This window comes from Myxocyprinus asiaticus, chromosome 21 (assembly GCF_019703515.2).
Source record: "Myxocyprinus asiaticus isolate MX2 ecotype Aquarium Trade chromosome 21, UBuf_Myxa_2, whole genome shotgun sequence".
NCBI lineage: Eukaryota > Metazoa > Chordata > Actinopteri > Cypriniformes > Catostomidae > Myxocyprinus > Myxocyprinus asiaticus.
The window spans coordinates 20,955,830-20,974,522 of record NC_059364.1 but is presented as its reverse complement, the minus strand read 5'-3'; the positions used below and the strand labels follow the sequence as shown (position 1 = coordinate 20,974,522).

The 18,693-nt window shown below is 39.9% G+C and overlaps 1 protein-coding gene across 7 annotated transcripts in view; it reads right to left on the bottom strand.

Moving 5' to 3' along the window:
- LOC127411899 (potassium voltage-gated channel subfamily KQT member 5-like) overlaps positions 1-18,693 on the bottom strand; it is a 217,528-nt gene that overhangs the window by 57,451 nt on the left and 141,384 nt on the right. The window contains exon 2 of one of the 7 annotated variants that reach the window (XM_051647773.1): positions 12,267-12,329. The exons of the other annotated variants lie outside the window; for them this stretch is intronic. The gene's annotated coding sequence lies outside the window, so the exon portion shown is untranslated. The remainder of the gene's footprint in view (positions 1-12,266; positions 12,330-18,693) is intronic. 7 annotated transcript variants of the gene reach the window in all.

Below are 18,693 nucleotides of genomic sequence, written 5' to 3'. Positions count from 1 at the left end.
GATTTAGAGCACATTGGGAATTGGGCATTCCAAATTGGGAGAAAAAGGGGAAAAATCCCCATTTAAAAATTAAAAATTAAAAAAAAAATATAACATTTTTAAAAGATGATTCTGCAGTTGCACACAACAGCACACAAGCAAACATAGTAACTACACAATGAAACTGATCATTGAAAAAAATTGAGAAAAAATGGCTGAAACAGAAACATTTCTCACTGAAACAGAAAAATGGCTTGGTGAGGATTTTGTAATTACTGCAGTTTAATTTTGTGATTTCTTTTAATCTGAGCATAGTTGACTAAAACTTGTCTGTCACAGGATAGATCATAGTAAAATACATGATTTCAGTCATAGATGTTGACTAAATGTGTAATAACTACATTTTGCCTTTGCACGAATGATGCCTAAACTTGGCATCATTCTCCCTCTAAATGCTTTCACTGAGGATGAAATGTAAATAGAGTACATTTGAGAGGTGTTTATTCAGTAGGTGTGTCTGTGTGATTGATGACAAATAAGTTGTGACTCTGTTAACAGCTGTTATCACAGTCCAGCTGACAGCCCTCACCTGTTCCTCTGTCCTGTCTTTCTCTTTTTTTCAATGAGACAGCGCCTGTCTGAACAATACTTCACCCTTTTAGTGCTTGGCTAACACATGTACACCCACTCAAATACACACACAGTCCAGACTCTTTCAATTAATGTGAGGGCTTCTGTGAATCTCATAACATTTCATACTATAACATTCCCAGAAGACTGGATTGTGACAGAGTTTATGAGTCATTGCAGGATATAGCACTTTCCATATCCTAGTGGTACAGCAGACCACAACTATTACACTCAAACTGGTGTCGTGCTACTCATCTAAAACATTTAAACATGCGTATAGACAAATGAACACCCAGTCTAAACAAGGGTGTCTGCTACAATAATCACTGAAATCCAATAGACACGCAAAATGTAAGCAGCAATATACAGTACGAACACATATATGCGCTCCCACAGAAGCACCATGTCCATTCAAATCAAATTTTTGAGCCTTGATTTTTGAGATTTTTGAAACTACCAAAAAATAAAAAATAAAAAAAATAATAAATAAATAAATAAATAAATAAAAATAATAATCTTTGATAATTTTTTTATTGTATACATCAATAAAATAAATTATTTAGCTGCTAAAGCTGAAAAAATAAATAAATAAATAAATAAATAAACTTTTTTGGTGGTAAAATAGCTTTTTTTATCCCAGCTTAATGTGCAGAAACTAGTATAAGTAAGCCATTGGTTGGATAATTTTCTCAAAAACTGTAATCACTATCTCTTTGGCAATGTAAAATGTTAGTTGAGTGGCCCATGCAGATTGACACAACAACATGGTGACTCAACCAATGGCATGTGTTGGGGGCGGGACTATCTGTTTGTTTGATCAAAAAATATTCAGGGGCATATTCAGAAGGCTGTTTGAAAACGATTTTTATTTTTGCAAATTAGTTCAGTGGCACTAGTGGGGCAGAACAAAAAAAACAGTTTTTTGTTTGGTTGGTTTAATGTCTGATCTCACCTAAGGCACCAAGTGAGCCAGTAATGCCACTGGTTCCCCTTCAAAAAATAGGTGCATGACAGCCCTGTATATCCAGACCAATCTTTCAGTGCTATTTCAAGGGTCTGTCGCACTCATAGGTGGGGGAAAGGAATGGCTTTTTTTTTGCAAGCAGCAGCAGCACTCTGCTCTGTGCTCAAGCCAGACAATGTGTCTTTCAGCATTCAGAACTGTGTGGTCACAGCACCAGTCTCCCACAGACCCAGACATCTGAGCTTCTAAAGCTCTGAACCCAAGAGACCTCCATCCACCAGCAAGACAAAACACAGCACCACCTACCAATTCAGCAGGGGGGGAGAATACAATAGCAGATAATGGACTGCACACCTGTTTTTGTTTTGCCAGTGTGTGTGTGTGTGTGTGTGTGTGTGTGTGACTGTGTCTGAAATCATGTTATTTTGGAAGCAGACTGTGAGGGGTTTAAGAAACATTCAGACCGACAATGATGACATGCACAGAGTTGGAATTTAAATTATTACCCCATGAGCCAGGCCACCTGCAATGTGTACTGTCTGACCAAACGTGACACAGTAGAGCAGGGATAGTCAACTGATGGCCTGCCAATCACTTTTCTGGCCCTCCAATTGATTTTGATAAAATCGCGTTGCAGTCTGAAACATCCGAGAGCTCTCTGCGCAAAACTCAGCAGCACGTGCAGCAGCATCAGCGGTCATCAGAAGCGACCCATGGTCCAGTTTCGGACCGGAGAGCGAGTGTTTAAGCTTGTCTGGGCAAAGTTTAGCTACAATGCTTTCCAAAACGTGAACCGAAAACATTCATATCTTATTGCATCTTATTTAATCAAATGTATTATCAAATGTATGGTTGCATTCAAACCAACAGACTTAAAAATATAAGACAAGAAATGAGAAGAAAAGAAACAAGAAAAGAAATAGATGAGAAGAGAGAAGAAAAGAGAAAAGAGAAGTGAAGAAATGAGAAAAGAAAATGAAGAAATGAGAAAAGAAAATGGAGAAAAGAAACTATGAGAGGAGAAGAGAAGAAACGAGATGAGAAAAGAAATGAGAAGAGAAAAAAAGAAAAAAGAAGAGATGAGAAAAAACAAGAAGAGAATGATAGGTTATCCCTGTGTCTCAGACAATCGGCTGGCTTAGAAGTCAGTCTTTGCGTTCCTGACAAGATTAATACGATAATTCATTTTCCACTGGATTAATATGAAATTTAACGTGAGTAATCCAATGTCCAAAACACAACACAGTCTGAGTTATAATGGCTGCTCTGTGAATTATTGAATGGCTTGTACAAATAGCCTGTGGACATCTGGCTCTGATTTGGCTTGAGCCCCTAATGGCTCTCCCCTGTCTGAGCAGGAAGGCCTGGACACTGGCTGCTTTTTCCATTGCAGCTGGAACAGAGTGCATAACACAACTAAGACTTCTGTCCAGATCTTCACACAGGCCTGGGTTAATCACAAAGTAATAACAGACAATAATAATGAGGTGGGGCTCAATATCCCTGCACAGTCTTGAGATTATTAGAACAACTGGGTTTTAGGTGCTGATTAGGATGGCAGAGGAGGAAGACTGATAGTGCTTTGTACTGCATGTCCACATGATCAAATGGGCTTTTCACTGAGAGGGTGAGATTACATCTGGATTTGAATATTTTAATGTGTAGGGCAGGCAGCGGCATCAAAATCTGATGATAGATTCTGATCAGTCAGTCTGATCAGATATTTTAGCTAGTTCTGGAGAGGGTCGGTTTGTTTGTTATTCATTTATTTTATGTTTAAGGGACTTCACAACATGAAATCTGCATAATATACAATAATAAAATAAATAAATAAATATATATATATATATATATATATATATATATATATATATATATATATATATATATATATATATATATATATAAAGACAGCACACATGAGGCTGAAATGATCTTAACACTTTTTTGTATATAGTCTGTACGTTAAATGATTCAGGCTAAATTAATTGCAGTAGTTTATTAAGACGTTTAAGAGGAATATCTATTGCAAGCACTGTAAAAATAACAGGCCAATCAGGTATATGCTTAGAGCTGCCAGGCAATGTTTGTAGAGTTTAATGTCAAGTTACTTGCTAAGGTTTGGAAGAGTCTTACTGCATGTGTGCTGGCCTCATGGGAGTGTGTTCACACACAGAAGTATGTGGTGGTACTACTCCAAACTTACACCACCACAACACCTACCACTGGAAGCACAAATACACAAACCACTTATATATACTTGAACACCCATTGTGAATCAAGCTTCCTGAATCAAAAGCTTTGTTTCCACTGGAAACCGCTGAGTGTATTTGGGAAAGAGAACTATTGAGATGCATATCAAGGAGAATTCAGGGTCCAGCTTCAAAAGGATATTCACATTTCATTGTCACACATTTTTTTTTTTTTTTTCAAAAAGTATACATCTTTTGGTTCTTTAAAAAGTGAAGTGTTTATACCTAAAAGATTTCTGAGATGAACAGACCCCAAAGAATATGCCCAGGCAGACCAGGCTGGTTAATCTGGTCTGTTTTGATGTTTTGGGCACTTTTCAGCTGGTCAGGCAGGGAGACCAGCTGGCTGACCAGCTAAAGCAGCTAAACACCAGATTGGTCAGGCTATGAGACCAGCTAGGATTGGTAAGGGGATAATTTCTCCCTTTTAAAGTCTTTTAAACAAGAGGTTTAGTCTTATCAGGGGTGGTGCTGTCCAGGGTCCTGAAACTGATCACATAATGCCACTGCTGCATCAATATGATTTCCTGGCTACAGTAGAGCGAGACTGAATCAAGATTGTGACCTTCTGTTAAATTAGAAAGACTATCTAATAATCATAGAAAATATAAAGGTGTGCCAAAGTATGAAATTGTTCACTTTGCTCACTTTTATGTACAAACAGTCTAAAGGAGAGTTTTATCCTCATGTTGTGTAGTGTTTTTTTGTTTGGGGTCCCAGAGACGTCAGTGGCTTGTGTAAAAATAATTATTTTTTCAGCAATTTCAAAATTGACCTCTTATTTTCCTTTAAAATTCCTTTAATTAGTTCCTGTGACATAATCAAAATCCAGTGGGCAGATATTTTTGAAGCTTTGTCTCTCTGTTTTACGCAAATTAGGTGTACACTTTTTTGCTTCAGTTTGGGGTTAATTTGACCACAGCAAAAACTCAATGTAGAATAATACATTAAGAGAAATCAAAGTAGTATATCTCTGCAGTGTGTAGAGCAGTCAAAGAATCTTAGCATGTTAAAATTTATTGAATTTAAATTTTATACCTGGAGTCTCAAAGATCCAAACTGAAGTACATTAACATTTTTTCATGGAGGACATTTAAAGTGTTTTATCAAGTTGAAATTGTATAACCAGTTTTCATAAGATTAGCAAAAGCAATTTAGTATCAACCTAATACTTAAATTGTTAAGCATATTTTTTTGAGCTTTTAAAATGGCATTGGGGTCTCACATATCCAAAGCAGAACATGAGGGTTAATAGTCAATAGTGTTACAAATAAACAAGCCCTTATTAAATATTGCATTTTACACATTTAAAAAAAAAATTGCTGCACCGTGCTGTTCCACCTCCAACAGTTTATCTTGGGGAGGACAGCGAGCAGGAACAGACAGGATGTACCACTGCCAAGAGTCTATTAACTAATCCCGCTGTTTATTCAATCGACTTAAGTATCTTACAAGGCTGATGGGCTAGATGAAACATGCTGTTTTCATTCTAAGCAACAAAACACAATGAAGCCAAAGACATCCAAAGACCTGAGAGCCTTCAGCTTAATTGCAATGAAGTGAATGCAAACAATTGTGGAATTTGTTGGAATTAATAATCATTTGTTGTGGTTTTGATGATCTTTATTCAGTAAATCATGCCCTTATATTGTAGGTGTATTGTTTCTGTAGACACAGTGTATTACAATAATACATACATTTTTGAGTGTTCAAACTCTCTTATTAAGAATATCTGCCTGGCACTACAATGAAATAGTTGACGGAAATAAAAAACTATTATTTGTTGCACAAGGGAGAAATGTTTTGTCTGTTTTGCGGGAGAGGTTGCTTGGTTGTATGGACAAAGTTTTTCTTCTTTTTATAGTTTTGTTGAGCATTGAGGTTTCTGTAAAACATACTTTGGTAACAAGCTCTAAGATACTGCAACAATAAAATAATAAACAAGATGCTTAGGCAGGGCCTCAGACTAAAGAAAAAAATGACTATGGAGCCATTGGCTCCTAAACTGAAATATTTAGGAGCCAAATGGCTGTTCTTAGTTGCTAAATTACATAATTGCTCGATTTACATTGTTGTTCAGGAGCAAGATCGAGAGTCAAAGAAATGAAAAACAGCTTAAAACCAATAGTTTTAAAAATCAATATATGTTACGTACAATGATGTTTTGTTTTGCCAGTGTGTGTGTGTGTGTGTGTGTGTGTGTGTGTGTGTGTGTGTGTGACTGTGTCTGAAATCATGTTATTTTGCCCCAATGACCCTGGGAGCTATGTTGTCTGGAGCATTGGCTCCTGGTAGGGTCTCCTTTGGCAAATTGGTCCAAGGTGAGAGGCCAGATGAAGAGAGATCCAAAACTCCCTTATGATGTGGCCAGCAGGAAGAAAAGGGACCTCGCCCAGAACAGGGAAACTGGGGCCCTTTCCTGGAGCTAGGCCCAGGAGAGGAAATCGCAGATGAGTGCCTGGTGGCCGGGTTTTGACCCATGGGGCCCAGCCGGGCTTAGTCCAAAGAAATGACTTGTGGTTGCCTCCTTGTGGGCCCACCACCTGCAAGGAGGTAAATAGGGGACCAGTGCGATTCCCAACAGGTAGCAGGCGAAGGAGGGGGCCTTTGCGGACTGGACCATGGTTACAGAAATTGGCATTTAGAACATAAAATATGACCTCATTGGTGGGGAAGGAGCCAGAATTAGTGTGTGAGGTTGAGAGATACCAGCTAGATATAGATGAACTCACCTCTACACACTGCTCTGGCTCTGGAACCAAACTCCTGGACAGGGGTTGGACTCTCTCCTTCTCCGGAGTTGCTCAGGGTGAAAGGCGTCGAGTGGGTGTGGGTATACTCACTAGCTTCCATCTTGGCTTTACGATCTTGGAGATTATCCCAGTAGATGAGTGGGTCACCTCATTGCGAATTCGTGTTGCAGGGGGAAAAGATCTGACTGTAGTCTGTGCTTATACACAGAACTGCAGTCCTGAGTATTCTGCCTTCTTGGAGACCCTAGGAGGGGCCCTGAAGGGGGTGCCAGCTGGGGAATCCATAGTTCTACTGGGCGACTTCAATGCCCATGTTGGCAATGATGAAGATACTTGGAGAGGAGTGACTGGGAGGAATGGCCTACCTGATCTGAACCAGAGTGGTGTTCTGTTATTGGACTTCTGTGCAAGTCATGGATTGGCCATGACAAACACCATGTTCGAACATAAGGTTGTTTATAAGTATACAGGGTACCAGAGCACCATAGGCCAAAGGTTGATGATCGTATGTTCTGGACACTCGGGTGAAGAGAGGAGCTGAGCTGTCAACCAATCACCACCTGGTGGTGAGTTGGATCATATGGCAGGGGAAACTGCCAGATAGACCTGGCAAACCCAAATGTATTGTGAGGGTGAACTGGGAATGTTTGGCAGAGACCCCTGTCCAGACGATTTTAAATCACCACCTCCGATGGAGCTTCTCCCACATCCAGGAGGAGGTTAGAGACATGGAATCTGAGCAGACACTGTTTAAGGCCTCCATCATGGAGGTGGCCACTGTGAGCTGTGGCTTGAAGGATGTTGATGCCTGTCGGGGTGGCAATCCTAGAACCCGCTTTTGGACACCTGCGGTGAAGGAAGCCGTCAGGCTGAAGGAGGCTTTCGGGATTGGTTAGCTGATGGAACTCTGGACTTGGCTGACAGGTACTGGCAGACCAGAAAGACTGCAGGGGCAGCAGTTGTGGAAGTGAAAGCTCAGGTGTGGGAGGAGTTTGGGGAGGCCATGGAGAAGGACTTTTGGATGGCCTCAAAGAGGTTCTGGGAAACCTTAAACAGCTCAGGTATGGAAAGCAAGGATTTGTCCAGGCCATTGTTGGCTGGGGTGGGAACTGTTGACCTCGCCTGGCAATATAATAAGGCGGTGGAAGGAACACTTTAAGGAACTCCAAAACCGACTAACATGCACTCTGTGGAGGAGGCAGAGATGGAGGACTTGGGGGAGGGGGGGGCAGAGGTCACAGAGTTAGTTAAAGAGCTCTGAAGTGGCAAGGCACCAGGGGCGGAAGAGATTTGCCCTGAGATACTGAAGGCCCTGGATGTTGTTGGGCTGTCATGGCTGACATGCCTTTTCAGCATTGCGTGGACATCTAGGGTGGTACCTAAGGATTGGTAGACAGGTGTGGTAGTTCCCATTTTTAAAAAAGGGGACCAGAGTGTGTGTTCCAACTATCGAGGGATCACAATTCTCAGCCTACCTGGGAAAGCTTATGCCAGGGTGCTGGAGAGGAGACTCCAGCCGACTGTCAAGCCTCAGATTGAGGATGAACAATGCGGATTCCATCCTGGTCATGGAACAGTGGATCAGCTCTTTAGGGGAGTTTGCTCATCCAGTTTACATGTGTTTGTGGACTTGGAGAAGGCATACAACCAGGTCCCTCGGGATGTCCTGTGGGGGACGCTGCAGGAGTATGGGGTGATGGGGCTACAAATGTGTGCCATTCGGTCCCTGTATAACCATTGCGAGAGTTGTGTCCACATCCTTGGCATTAAATCAAGCTTGTTCACAGTGGGTGTTTGACTCTGACAGGGCTGTCCATTGTCACCAATCCTGTTTGTGATATTCAAGGATAGGATCTCAAGGTGCAGCCAAAGTGTGTGGTGTGTCCAGTTTGGGGGCCTCAGGATTGCATACCTGCTATTTGCAGATGATGTGGTCATGTTGGCATCATCATGCTGTGACCTCCACTGCACACTTGAGAGGTTTGCGGCTGAGTGTGAAGCGGTTGGGATGAGGGTCAGCACCTCCATGTCTCTTCAGGTAGGGAGAGCAGCTGCCCCAAGTGGAGGAGTTTAAGTATCTCGGGGTCTTGTTCACGAGTGAGGGAAAGTTGGAGCATGAGATTGACAGGTGGATCAGTGCAGTGTCTGCAGTAATGTGGTCGCTGTACCAGACTGTGGTGGTGAAGAAGGAACTGAGACTGAAGGCAAAGCTCTCAATTTACCAGTCGGTGTTTGTTCCAACCCTCACCTATGGTCATGAGCTTTGGGTAGTGACTGAAAGAATAAGATTGCGAATACAAGCAGCTGAAATTAGCTTTCTTCATAGGGTGTCAGGGCTCACCCTAAGGGATAGGGTGCAAAGCTCTGACATTCGAGAGGGGCTTCGAGAGTTAAGGTGTTTTGGGCATCTGATTAGGATGCCTCCTGGACGCCTTCCTGCAAAGGTGTTTCGGGCATGTCCACCTGGGAGGAGGCCAGATGCTGGAGGGATTATATCTCTCAGCTGGCCTGGGAATACCTCGGGATCCCCCAGGATGAGCTGGAGGATGTGGCCGGGGAAAAGGACAAATGGGCTACTTTTCTTAGTCTGCTACCACCGTGACCCAGTCCTGGATAAGCGATCAAAGATGGATGGATGGATTTCAGAGAAACTAAAGACTCTAATCTTTTGAATTTTCAATGTAAAAACGTAATTAGGTTTCTTTTCAGATGTAGTTTTGTTGGCGTTTCTCCCAAGGACAAACTTAGCTGTGATCGATGCCATGTTGTTTTGTCACTTAACTCTGTATTTCGAAAGTTTAACCCTTTACTGACAGCCCAGAATCTCCTGAACTAAGATCAGTCGGTTTAAATGAAATTAAATGAAAGGAGTCATTTGTTCATGGCTTGCACTGTATTTTGTTGTTGCACGCAGCGAGCTCATCTCAACAGAAACTGTGAAAAGCACAGGAAGATGCACTGGTGTGCGTTTTATAGATGTAACTAGATTTAAAAAAAGTTTTGTCACATTTGTGACCATTTTAGTCATAGTCCGGAGCCCTGTTATGTTATTTGTAGTCAAGTAAAAATATCCTATAATGTCTCTTCATTTGTTCATCTCACTTAAAAGTACACAAAATGAGAGTTAGTGCTGTAATGATTCTTATGTGTAATCAACATCACCCACAAGACTGGGAAATGGGGCCAAATTTCCATGATGCAGCATAGCTTGGCTTTGAAGGTGTGGGCCAGGAGACATTTTGCTTACCCTCTGTCTCTCCCTCCCTCTGTCTATTCATTTCCTTTCCCTTTTGGGTACCATTATGAGGAGTGTGAGGAATCGTCACAAGCTCTTTTCCATGTGATGAGCACAAATCCTGTGCTAACTGGATCCAGAGCTGGGGAAGCTGGTGAGTTCTAGCATCTGACAGGGTTCATAAATGCTCTTGGCATATAAGGAAACAGCAGCAGGTTCTAAAACAACAAACGGCCTCTCCTCTACTCCTTTTCTACCTTCTCTCTCTGTCATTATGCCTTGTTTTCTCTCTCCTGCTCCACAGTTGTCAGTACTAAGCAGATGTCAAATTGTGTCCTACAGAGTGAACTGCCACAATTTAAGAGCAGACATAAAGAGAAGTGAGTGACAAAAGACAGAGGAGATGGATGAGGATAGTTTGAAAAAGATGGATAAGCAAGTATAAAGAGAAATGGACAGAATGAATTGTACCTGCTGATAGTGTTGTATTCACATGCATGGTCAGCATTCTTGTAGCATTTGATTTTTGCTAGTGCAAATTGGGTAATGCCAAAAACAAGCCCAAAAAATGTATGCTAAATGCAATTTGCATGGCAAAATTCTTTATCTTGCAGGCCAGTTCTGAGTGATAGTTTGTGGATGCAGACTACATCAATCTGCTATAGTTTTCTGGGACTGTACCGCATCTCTCTGCAATTCAGAAACCTGAATCTACTCTTTAAAATGCAGATTAGTGCATGTTTAGTGAATTCGCTCCTAAGAGACAAAAACAGTTTTCTTCATCAAACTAAAAAGAGAGTAGAAATCAAGGGAGGGAGTTTATAAGCAAATATTCAACTCATGAGCAAAAAAGACCAAGGGCCGTTAAACTTTTTTAATTAATCGCATGCATTAACGCGATAATTCTGACTGCTCTAATATACAGCTCTGGAAAAAATTAAGAGACCACAGCAAAATTACCAGTTTCTCTGGACTATTTATAGGTATGTGTTTGAGTAAAATGAACATTTTTGTTTTATTCTACTAACAACATTTCTCCCAAATTCCAAAAAAATATTGTAATTTAGAGCATTTATTTGCAGAAAATGACAAATGGTCAAAATAAAAAAATAAATAAAAAAAAATTCAGACCTCGAATAATGTAAAGTTCAGATTAATTTTTAAACAACACAATACTAATGTTTTAATATTGATTCAGAAATCAATATTTGGTGGAATAACCCTGATTTTCACAGCTTTCATGCATCTTGGCATGCTCTCTACCAGTCTTTCACATTGCTTTTGGGTGACTATATGCCACTCCTGGCACAAAAATTCAAGCAGCATGGCTTTGTTTGATGGCTTGTGGCCATCCAACTTCCTTTTGATCACATTCCAGAGGTTTTCAATGGGATTCAGGTCTGGAGACTGGGCTGGCCATGACAGGGTCTGGATCCGGTGGTCCTCCATCCACACCTTGATTGACCAGGCTGTGTAGCATGGAGCATTGTCCTACTGGAAAAACCAATCCCCAGAGTTGGGGAACATTGTCAGAGCAGAAGGAAGCAAGTTTTCTTCCAGGATAACCTTGTATGTGGCTTTATTCATGCATCCTTCACAATGATGAATCTGCCCGATTCCAGCCTTGCTGAAGCACCCCCAGATCATCACTGATCCTCCACCTGGTCATCTAATAGTTAGACGGAGACCTGGAGAGGCCTTCAAGCCACAGTGTCTCACACCCACTGTGAAATGTGGTGGAAGATCTGTGATGATCTGTCTTAGCTGAGAAATAGCGGTTCCCTGTCTACCAATCACTGAGGGCACGTTAAAAAAAGTGACATCATCCATAGCAATGAGGTCAACTCCGCCTTACACTTATCTTAAGATTTCCGTACTAAAACTTGCTCTTAGCAGTTTTATGAATAGGTTTTAAGCAAAAACTTCTAGCTAGGAACTTTTTGGAGAACTCCTAGTGGTAAGATAAAAATCTTTGTGAATATGGGTACAGATGTTTCAACTGCTGCTTAATCTGTGAAGTTCAGGCCAAGACTTTGCTTTAGCACTGAGCCATGAAGACGCAACTGTGGGATTAATACTGTGCTGTAGAGACAAGAAAGAAAGAAATGAGAGAAAGACCAGCCCAGAACACAGTCCCCTGCACTTCCTCATCAGTCTAGACACTGAGAGGAGTTTAGCAGCCACTTGAGCCACAGGCAGCAGAAAGGCAGCTCAAATTTACCCCTCCTCAGCAGCTACTGTTCTACTGAGACATACTTACCTCAAACTTTCTCTATACTTTCCCTCTTTACATTTATCGTGTTAGCCCTATATTTCTCTTTCCCATGGACATATGCCTTCCACAGCTAACAACCAATACCATAGAAGAAAAAACAGTAAGACAGGGGAAAAAGAGACAGTCTAGAACATAGTAAGGTAAGAGGTAAGAGAAAGTGTAATATAAATCTTCTTACCACAAGGTTTGGTCTGGTAATAACCTTATTCACAGTAGCACCATATTTGACATGCAGTCGATGCTGTGAGGGATAGATGTACAGTCTCTTCAATGGTATGCACTGTATAAAGCTGTAAAATGCTCCTAGATCACATATGATTTTACACAACTCATGTTCTCTGGAGTTTTTTTATTATTTATTTATTTATTTATTTATTTTTTGTTTACTGACATTTTTTGGAAACATGTTTTTTCTCAATGTTTCATCAGCTGAATGATCAAAAACCCTTTAAACAACAGTACAACCCACTGACTCTAAGGGAGATTCCCATTTCTTAAATTGTGCTTCCTAGTTTCCTTTCCTTGCTTCCTTTCCTCTTTTCCTAACTCCACCCTCTTTGAAAATGATGAAAGGCTGGAAGGAAAGGAAACGAAGATGGAAGAATTGAAGCAAGATGCATTTGTAAATTAGAATGTCGTGCTTACTCGCGCGTCACTTCAAAGCACAGTTTTTGCGCAGCTGCAGTCCCTCGCCATGGTTTCCGTAATGTTATTGAAACTTTATTTATTAATATATTCATAATAAATCAAAATAATTCAAGATGCACTGATGAAGTATGTGACAATTATGGTTTATTTAAACTGTAAATGTGAAATATTAATTAAAACTATTGTACCAGGAGAGGACAATTTATGCATGCATCAGGTACTTCAACCAAAAAGTCTTCCGCATAGGATGCTCCGGTGTTTCCTTACTCAAGCGTCCTCGGGGAAGCTTCCTCTGTCCTCCGTCCTTGCCTCCTCATGGTGCATTTAGAGAACTGATATGTCCTTAATGATGGTGGACTTCGATCAGTTTCCAGGTCACGGGCTCGAGAACAGAGGAGCGAGGAAACGAGGATGCACAATTTAAGAAATGATACTAAGTCTATCCACCACGCTACTCTGAATAAGGTCCATACTAATGCTTTGGGAGTACTTTGAAATAAAATAAAAACATAAATCAATCTGAACAGAAATGAATGCTACAGAGGGTTAGGTACAGCTACTGTAATTGATAACTTGCTTTTGTCTTATCTAAAGTGTAAACTGTGGGTTCTTGTAAGCTTGGTTGGTTCTTCTAAGAGTATAAGCTCAAGATCACACCACCACATTCAGGGTGAACCATCAATTCAACCAAACAGACATGTTTTAACATTTTAATAAAAAAAAAAAAATAATACATGAAAATTGTCACAAGGGGACAAGTTGGGAACATGAAATGTTGTCTGATGACACGCTCTTCAGAAAATGTAATGGCCAAATAAAAAACACATTAAAATCAGCTGTTTGCTTAATTTTACATCACCAGCAAAGTTGTTGCAAATATTCTATATATTGTGCAGCCATATTATATAATGAGCTTTCGTTCACATTGTTGTGTTGATATGCACTATAAATCAAAGACTAATGCAACTCTAAATCATGTTAATTCACAAAGTCTGAATGTAAAAATAATTTAGGCAAAGAAGTGTTGAAAGAATGATAAGAAAAGAGAGGCTGCTAAGTGAGATTCATCTTCTATCATCTGTTCCTCCACAAGATCTCAGGCAGATGGAAATATTTGTCATGTACATATACTCTGAACTCATTCACCCCAGAAAGTTCTCTGCTCTAACAACCGCACCACGAAATCCCACGCTCACTGCTGCTGGCAGCACTATGCTCCACTAGTTCCATTAAACACAAAATCCAGCTCAAACACAAATATGTTCACACTTGCACAAATACAGGAAAGGCTTTGTTAAGGCTGGCAGTGCTGTGTTGATATGCTTTCTCTGGTTGGCACAGGTAAATTAGAAAGATATACAAGAAGTAACCCAGGAAGAGCACCAGCCATGCTTGAAGAAGGGATAAGAGGGAAGCAAGAGTGAGGGAGAGAAAGAGTCATTATAGTTTAAAGTAAGCTGATGTATGTATGTTCAAGAAGGGAGTTATGAATGAAAGCTTCTCTCTTTATAACTCTCTCTCTCTCTCTCTCTCTCTCTGTCCTTCCCTCTCTCTGTTGTACAAGATTTTAATAGTAGCTTAAGAAGGGTAATAGGTCAACAATCCCAGATCTGGGTGGACAGACATTCTCTGAGGAGAAATTAATCTAGCTTTTGAGATTTACAGATAAAATATTCCATCTGGCTTTCCTTTCACTGGATTCCTATTTTCCTTTGACGATACAGTTCGGCCATTTTTTCACTTGCGCTACACCCCAAGTGCCCACCCCAGCACCCCACTAGATCCGGCCCTGTGTTTTACTATCATATTCTCCAACTAACATTCTCTGTTTCTCAAAATGCAACATTGCCCCTAGTGATGCTTCTTAATTAGTGCATGTGTTCACTACAGAAGCCATCAAAGCATTCTTCCCAGCTTGCTTTAATTGGAATGTTTACAAGCAGTCTGCCGAAAGTCTACTGAAGACTTGGGGTATATTTTAACCCCAGCTGCTGCAATAAATCTGCCACATCAGAGGTGGATTTTCAGCACTGTAGTAACCATATACGAGAACATGAAAAGCACATGAAAAATAACAAAAATATATTAGCAAGTGGGGATGGGCATTTTGGTCATTTTGTCTACTCGAGTACTCGTCGAGAACTCGAGGGGCAATGACATGTACATATCTGTATATATAAAATAACATGTCTGACAAACGTCTTTGGCTGCTGCATTGTGTCTTTTTGTTCCAGTGTATTGTTTATTCATTATTATAGGCTGTTATAAAATAATCTGTTACAAAAAGTACAAAAGATTGCATAATCAAAATGTAATGCATCATATTTTGTCATTATGTGAAGATTCGCTGCCCAACTCAATGAAAGAATGAGCACAACGCGCATCTGTCTGTTCTTCCTTCAGGTTACCATAGTAATCTTAGTAAGCACGCACCAGTGTTTTTAGTGACTGTCTGAACATCTAAATTCAAATCGCGGTTGGCTTAACAGGAGATGCCATAACCATAGTGTTTTTAATATGCGTGTTAAGCTGAAGTTCAGGTTTGAAGACGCTGAATTCTGTTCCATTTAGCTGCGTTCCGTCTAGCTATTTGAAACGATCGCCTGCTGTATATGCGCTGCTTCAGCACGTTGAGTCCACCACCACACGCCTGGTGTGTGTGTGTGTCTCCCCAAGTGTTCGTTCCTGTGGGGAAAGCCGCAATGCTCTGTATTGTTGTTGCTGTGATGATTCATGAAGCATTCCATTCAACTCAGAGAGTCTGAATTTCCACCTTTCAACTGGGGAAAGTGCAACGGAATGACACTTTGTCAGGCTTCTAACTTGGAAACTCGTGCGAAAATCTTCAACTCCCATTTCGTCGACATGCAAGTGTGTGTTACATCAAGCAAACATGTCGGCACCCAGGGCAGGGAGGTTTACAGTCAGTGACAAACATTAACTTTTATTAAATAATATCCATTAATGAGTGAAAGTTCTTACATTAAATGATAATAAAAAGTGTTTAGCAAACGTTTGGCAGAGACAGGTGTTCAAAACACAGTTAATTACACTCTCTTTTGATTATCGTAACGATAGCATTGCAGCATCGTATATCAGTTTGGTTGCTATGAGACATCTCTGACAATCAATGTACCCCTCAAAATCACAACATAATCCATCTCAAAATTAAAAACAAGCTCCCTCTTTGACACTTTTGTGTTTGGTTGTCAGGTAATTGTCACTGAGTTTCAAATGAAGTGAAAAGTCACATCATGCATGATCATCATCGATCATTGTTTTCATGATCGATCATTGCTGCCATGTCCGAGTACCTGAGTACTCAAGTACTCGTGCCCATCCCTATTAGCAAGCAACTGTAATATAATAACATGAGAAGATTATGAGTGAAGTGTCTAAAATTAAATCAGCTGATGAGGTCTTATCTGCACATAAAAGAGTTAACACACAGAAGCAGAGTGACGGAACACACGCTTAGCTATAGACATACATCTTACATCTTGCCTTACACCGCTGGATTTTTATGGCATTAATGATATTATGAGAAAAATCAGATGGGCCAGATCTGTCAAGCTTGTATTGACATTGGCCATATAAGGATATGGTAGCCAGGGAACCTGTTTATCCATACTCTCTTGCTCCCTCTCAAAAATTCATATGAATGTGCACACTCGCACGCACACACACACACACAAACACACTCTCTCTCGGACATGAAAACTGGACCAGTGCTATTTTTCCCCAACTTGACTAGAACAATAACCAGGATAACCAGCAAAAAACAGCCTGTACCAGTATGGGAATTCATGCTGGTTTACGATGTTCTTTTCAGTAGAGTATCCATAATAAATCAATCAATGCAGCTGTCCAGCAGGTGAGATAATTCAGTCCCTATCCATATAAGCTGAATGAGCAGTGGCTAAGAGGTGCATGGAGGAAGCTTGTGGCGAGAGCCATTCAAATAGTAGACATGGATGTGTGACACCCCTGTGTGTTGCATATATTGCATAACCCTTTTTTGCACCACTGGAATCAGGTAACCAATGTATGAACTGCAGAATGAGACAAATTCAGGACACAGTTAAATATATAAAGAACAGATTCTTGATGTAAATTTGTGGAGGTCTAAAGTGCCAGAGAAAGTACAGGATGAGACGGGTCACTGGTATACTTATGAATGGGAGAAAGGCAAGGCAACTTTATTAATATAACACGTAATACACAGTGGTAATTCAAAGCACTTTACGTGAAAATGATAAAGAAAATAAAAGATATATAAAAGTCTATTAACCTATATTTTTAGAAATAGAAGTCCCGCCTTAGTTTTTTATTTTTTATTATTATTCTTTATTATTTTCACCTGAGCTAAAGCAGCACAGTTTATAACAACATTGTTGTCAGATTTTATTGCAGAGTGAAAATATGTTTTTGATTGTAATCTCGACCAACCATTTTGGATATTTATTTATTTTAAGTAGATAGGATAAACTGTTATTTTTTTTTTTATTACTGTTATTGTGATGAGCATATATTTCTGGCAAACTATTCAAATGAGTAGACACAGATTTGTGCTGTGATGAGTGGCTCAAATTAGGTTGAGTGCACACGTTTGATTGACAGACCGCGTGTATGCACATACTGTGAACGTGCACGCAACTGACCGCCGTTCTCATTTAACATCAGCTACACTGTAAATTATTTTTGTTTTGACAGTATTATTACTGTATTTCCAACTGCAACTTACTGTAGATACTGTTTGCAGTATGTTGCCATCAATTTTGTTGTTTTACAGTATTATTGCTGTATTTTCCACTGTGCCTTACTGTAGAAACTGTTTACAGTATATTACTGTCAAACTGAGCTGTATTCTTTAGGAAAAAATTAGTGGGAAAATAATTACAATAATTTACTGTTAAATTGCATGAGAACTGGCCCAATCGCAAACCTGCACATACACAATTTAGAAGGGAAATTTGTGGTATTATTCAGCGATCCGTTATAAAAAAAAAGGCAAAACCCTGAAGATGTCTTCTCTGCATTGGACTTATTCATACAATCGCATAAAAAATAGAACAGTATGGGAATGCACCTGGCAAGAACATTGAGCCTGCACTCAAATCCTCGTCACTTCAGCCTTGAGAGGAGCAGAAGCAAAGTGATCTCTTTTCGACTGAATCAGGTGAGCACCAAAAATCACACAAAACATCTTTTGGCAGTTTATAATCATTTTTGACTAGTAGCTTTATAACAATAAAGTTTAAGTTCTCAAACAGATTCTAGCATTAGTTATAACAGCCAATTTGTTTAGTATTGGAGTAAGCACTTGCAAGTTTTAAGGTACCATAAGTAACCAAATTTTGTTTTGTAATGTTTCTACACCAGTTGAACATGCGCAACACATTGGACATCCCGTTTTTTTATTTGGATGTGCTGCGGAGTTATTCCGGCTACTTTATTTAATCCCGTCCATCTAAAACAAAGTTATGTTATATACAAATATAACGTGTAAATGTTTTGCTCAGAATTTTATTTGATATGTACTGTATGTAAGTACCTTCCATCTCAGTTTTTTCTGAATGATGCTCAACCTTGGTTGTTGAGAGTGTATTCTCACCCTTGTAGCTTAAATGTCATATAAAATCAAGACTGAAGTTACATGATATGAAATTATTTTTGTATTTTGTTCTCTAGGTCTGGACAGGCAAAGAATGGGAGAGTGTTCTTTCAGTCATTTGGACATCTGGTGAACATAATATTGAAGTTTTTGAATGGACTTTTATGTGTGTAGTCATAATTTACCTTTAAAATTAATGTGATATTTGAGTTGTCATTGTGTAATAACTGTTCTGTTTGCAAAAATGCCTCAGTTGTTTCATTCTTTTTTTAACTTGTAATAGATAGGAGTTAGTTACTCCGTAGACTAAAACTTTGCTTACTGTGGTTAGTTCTACAGTATG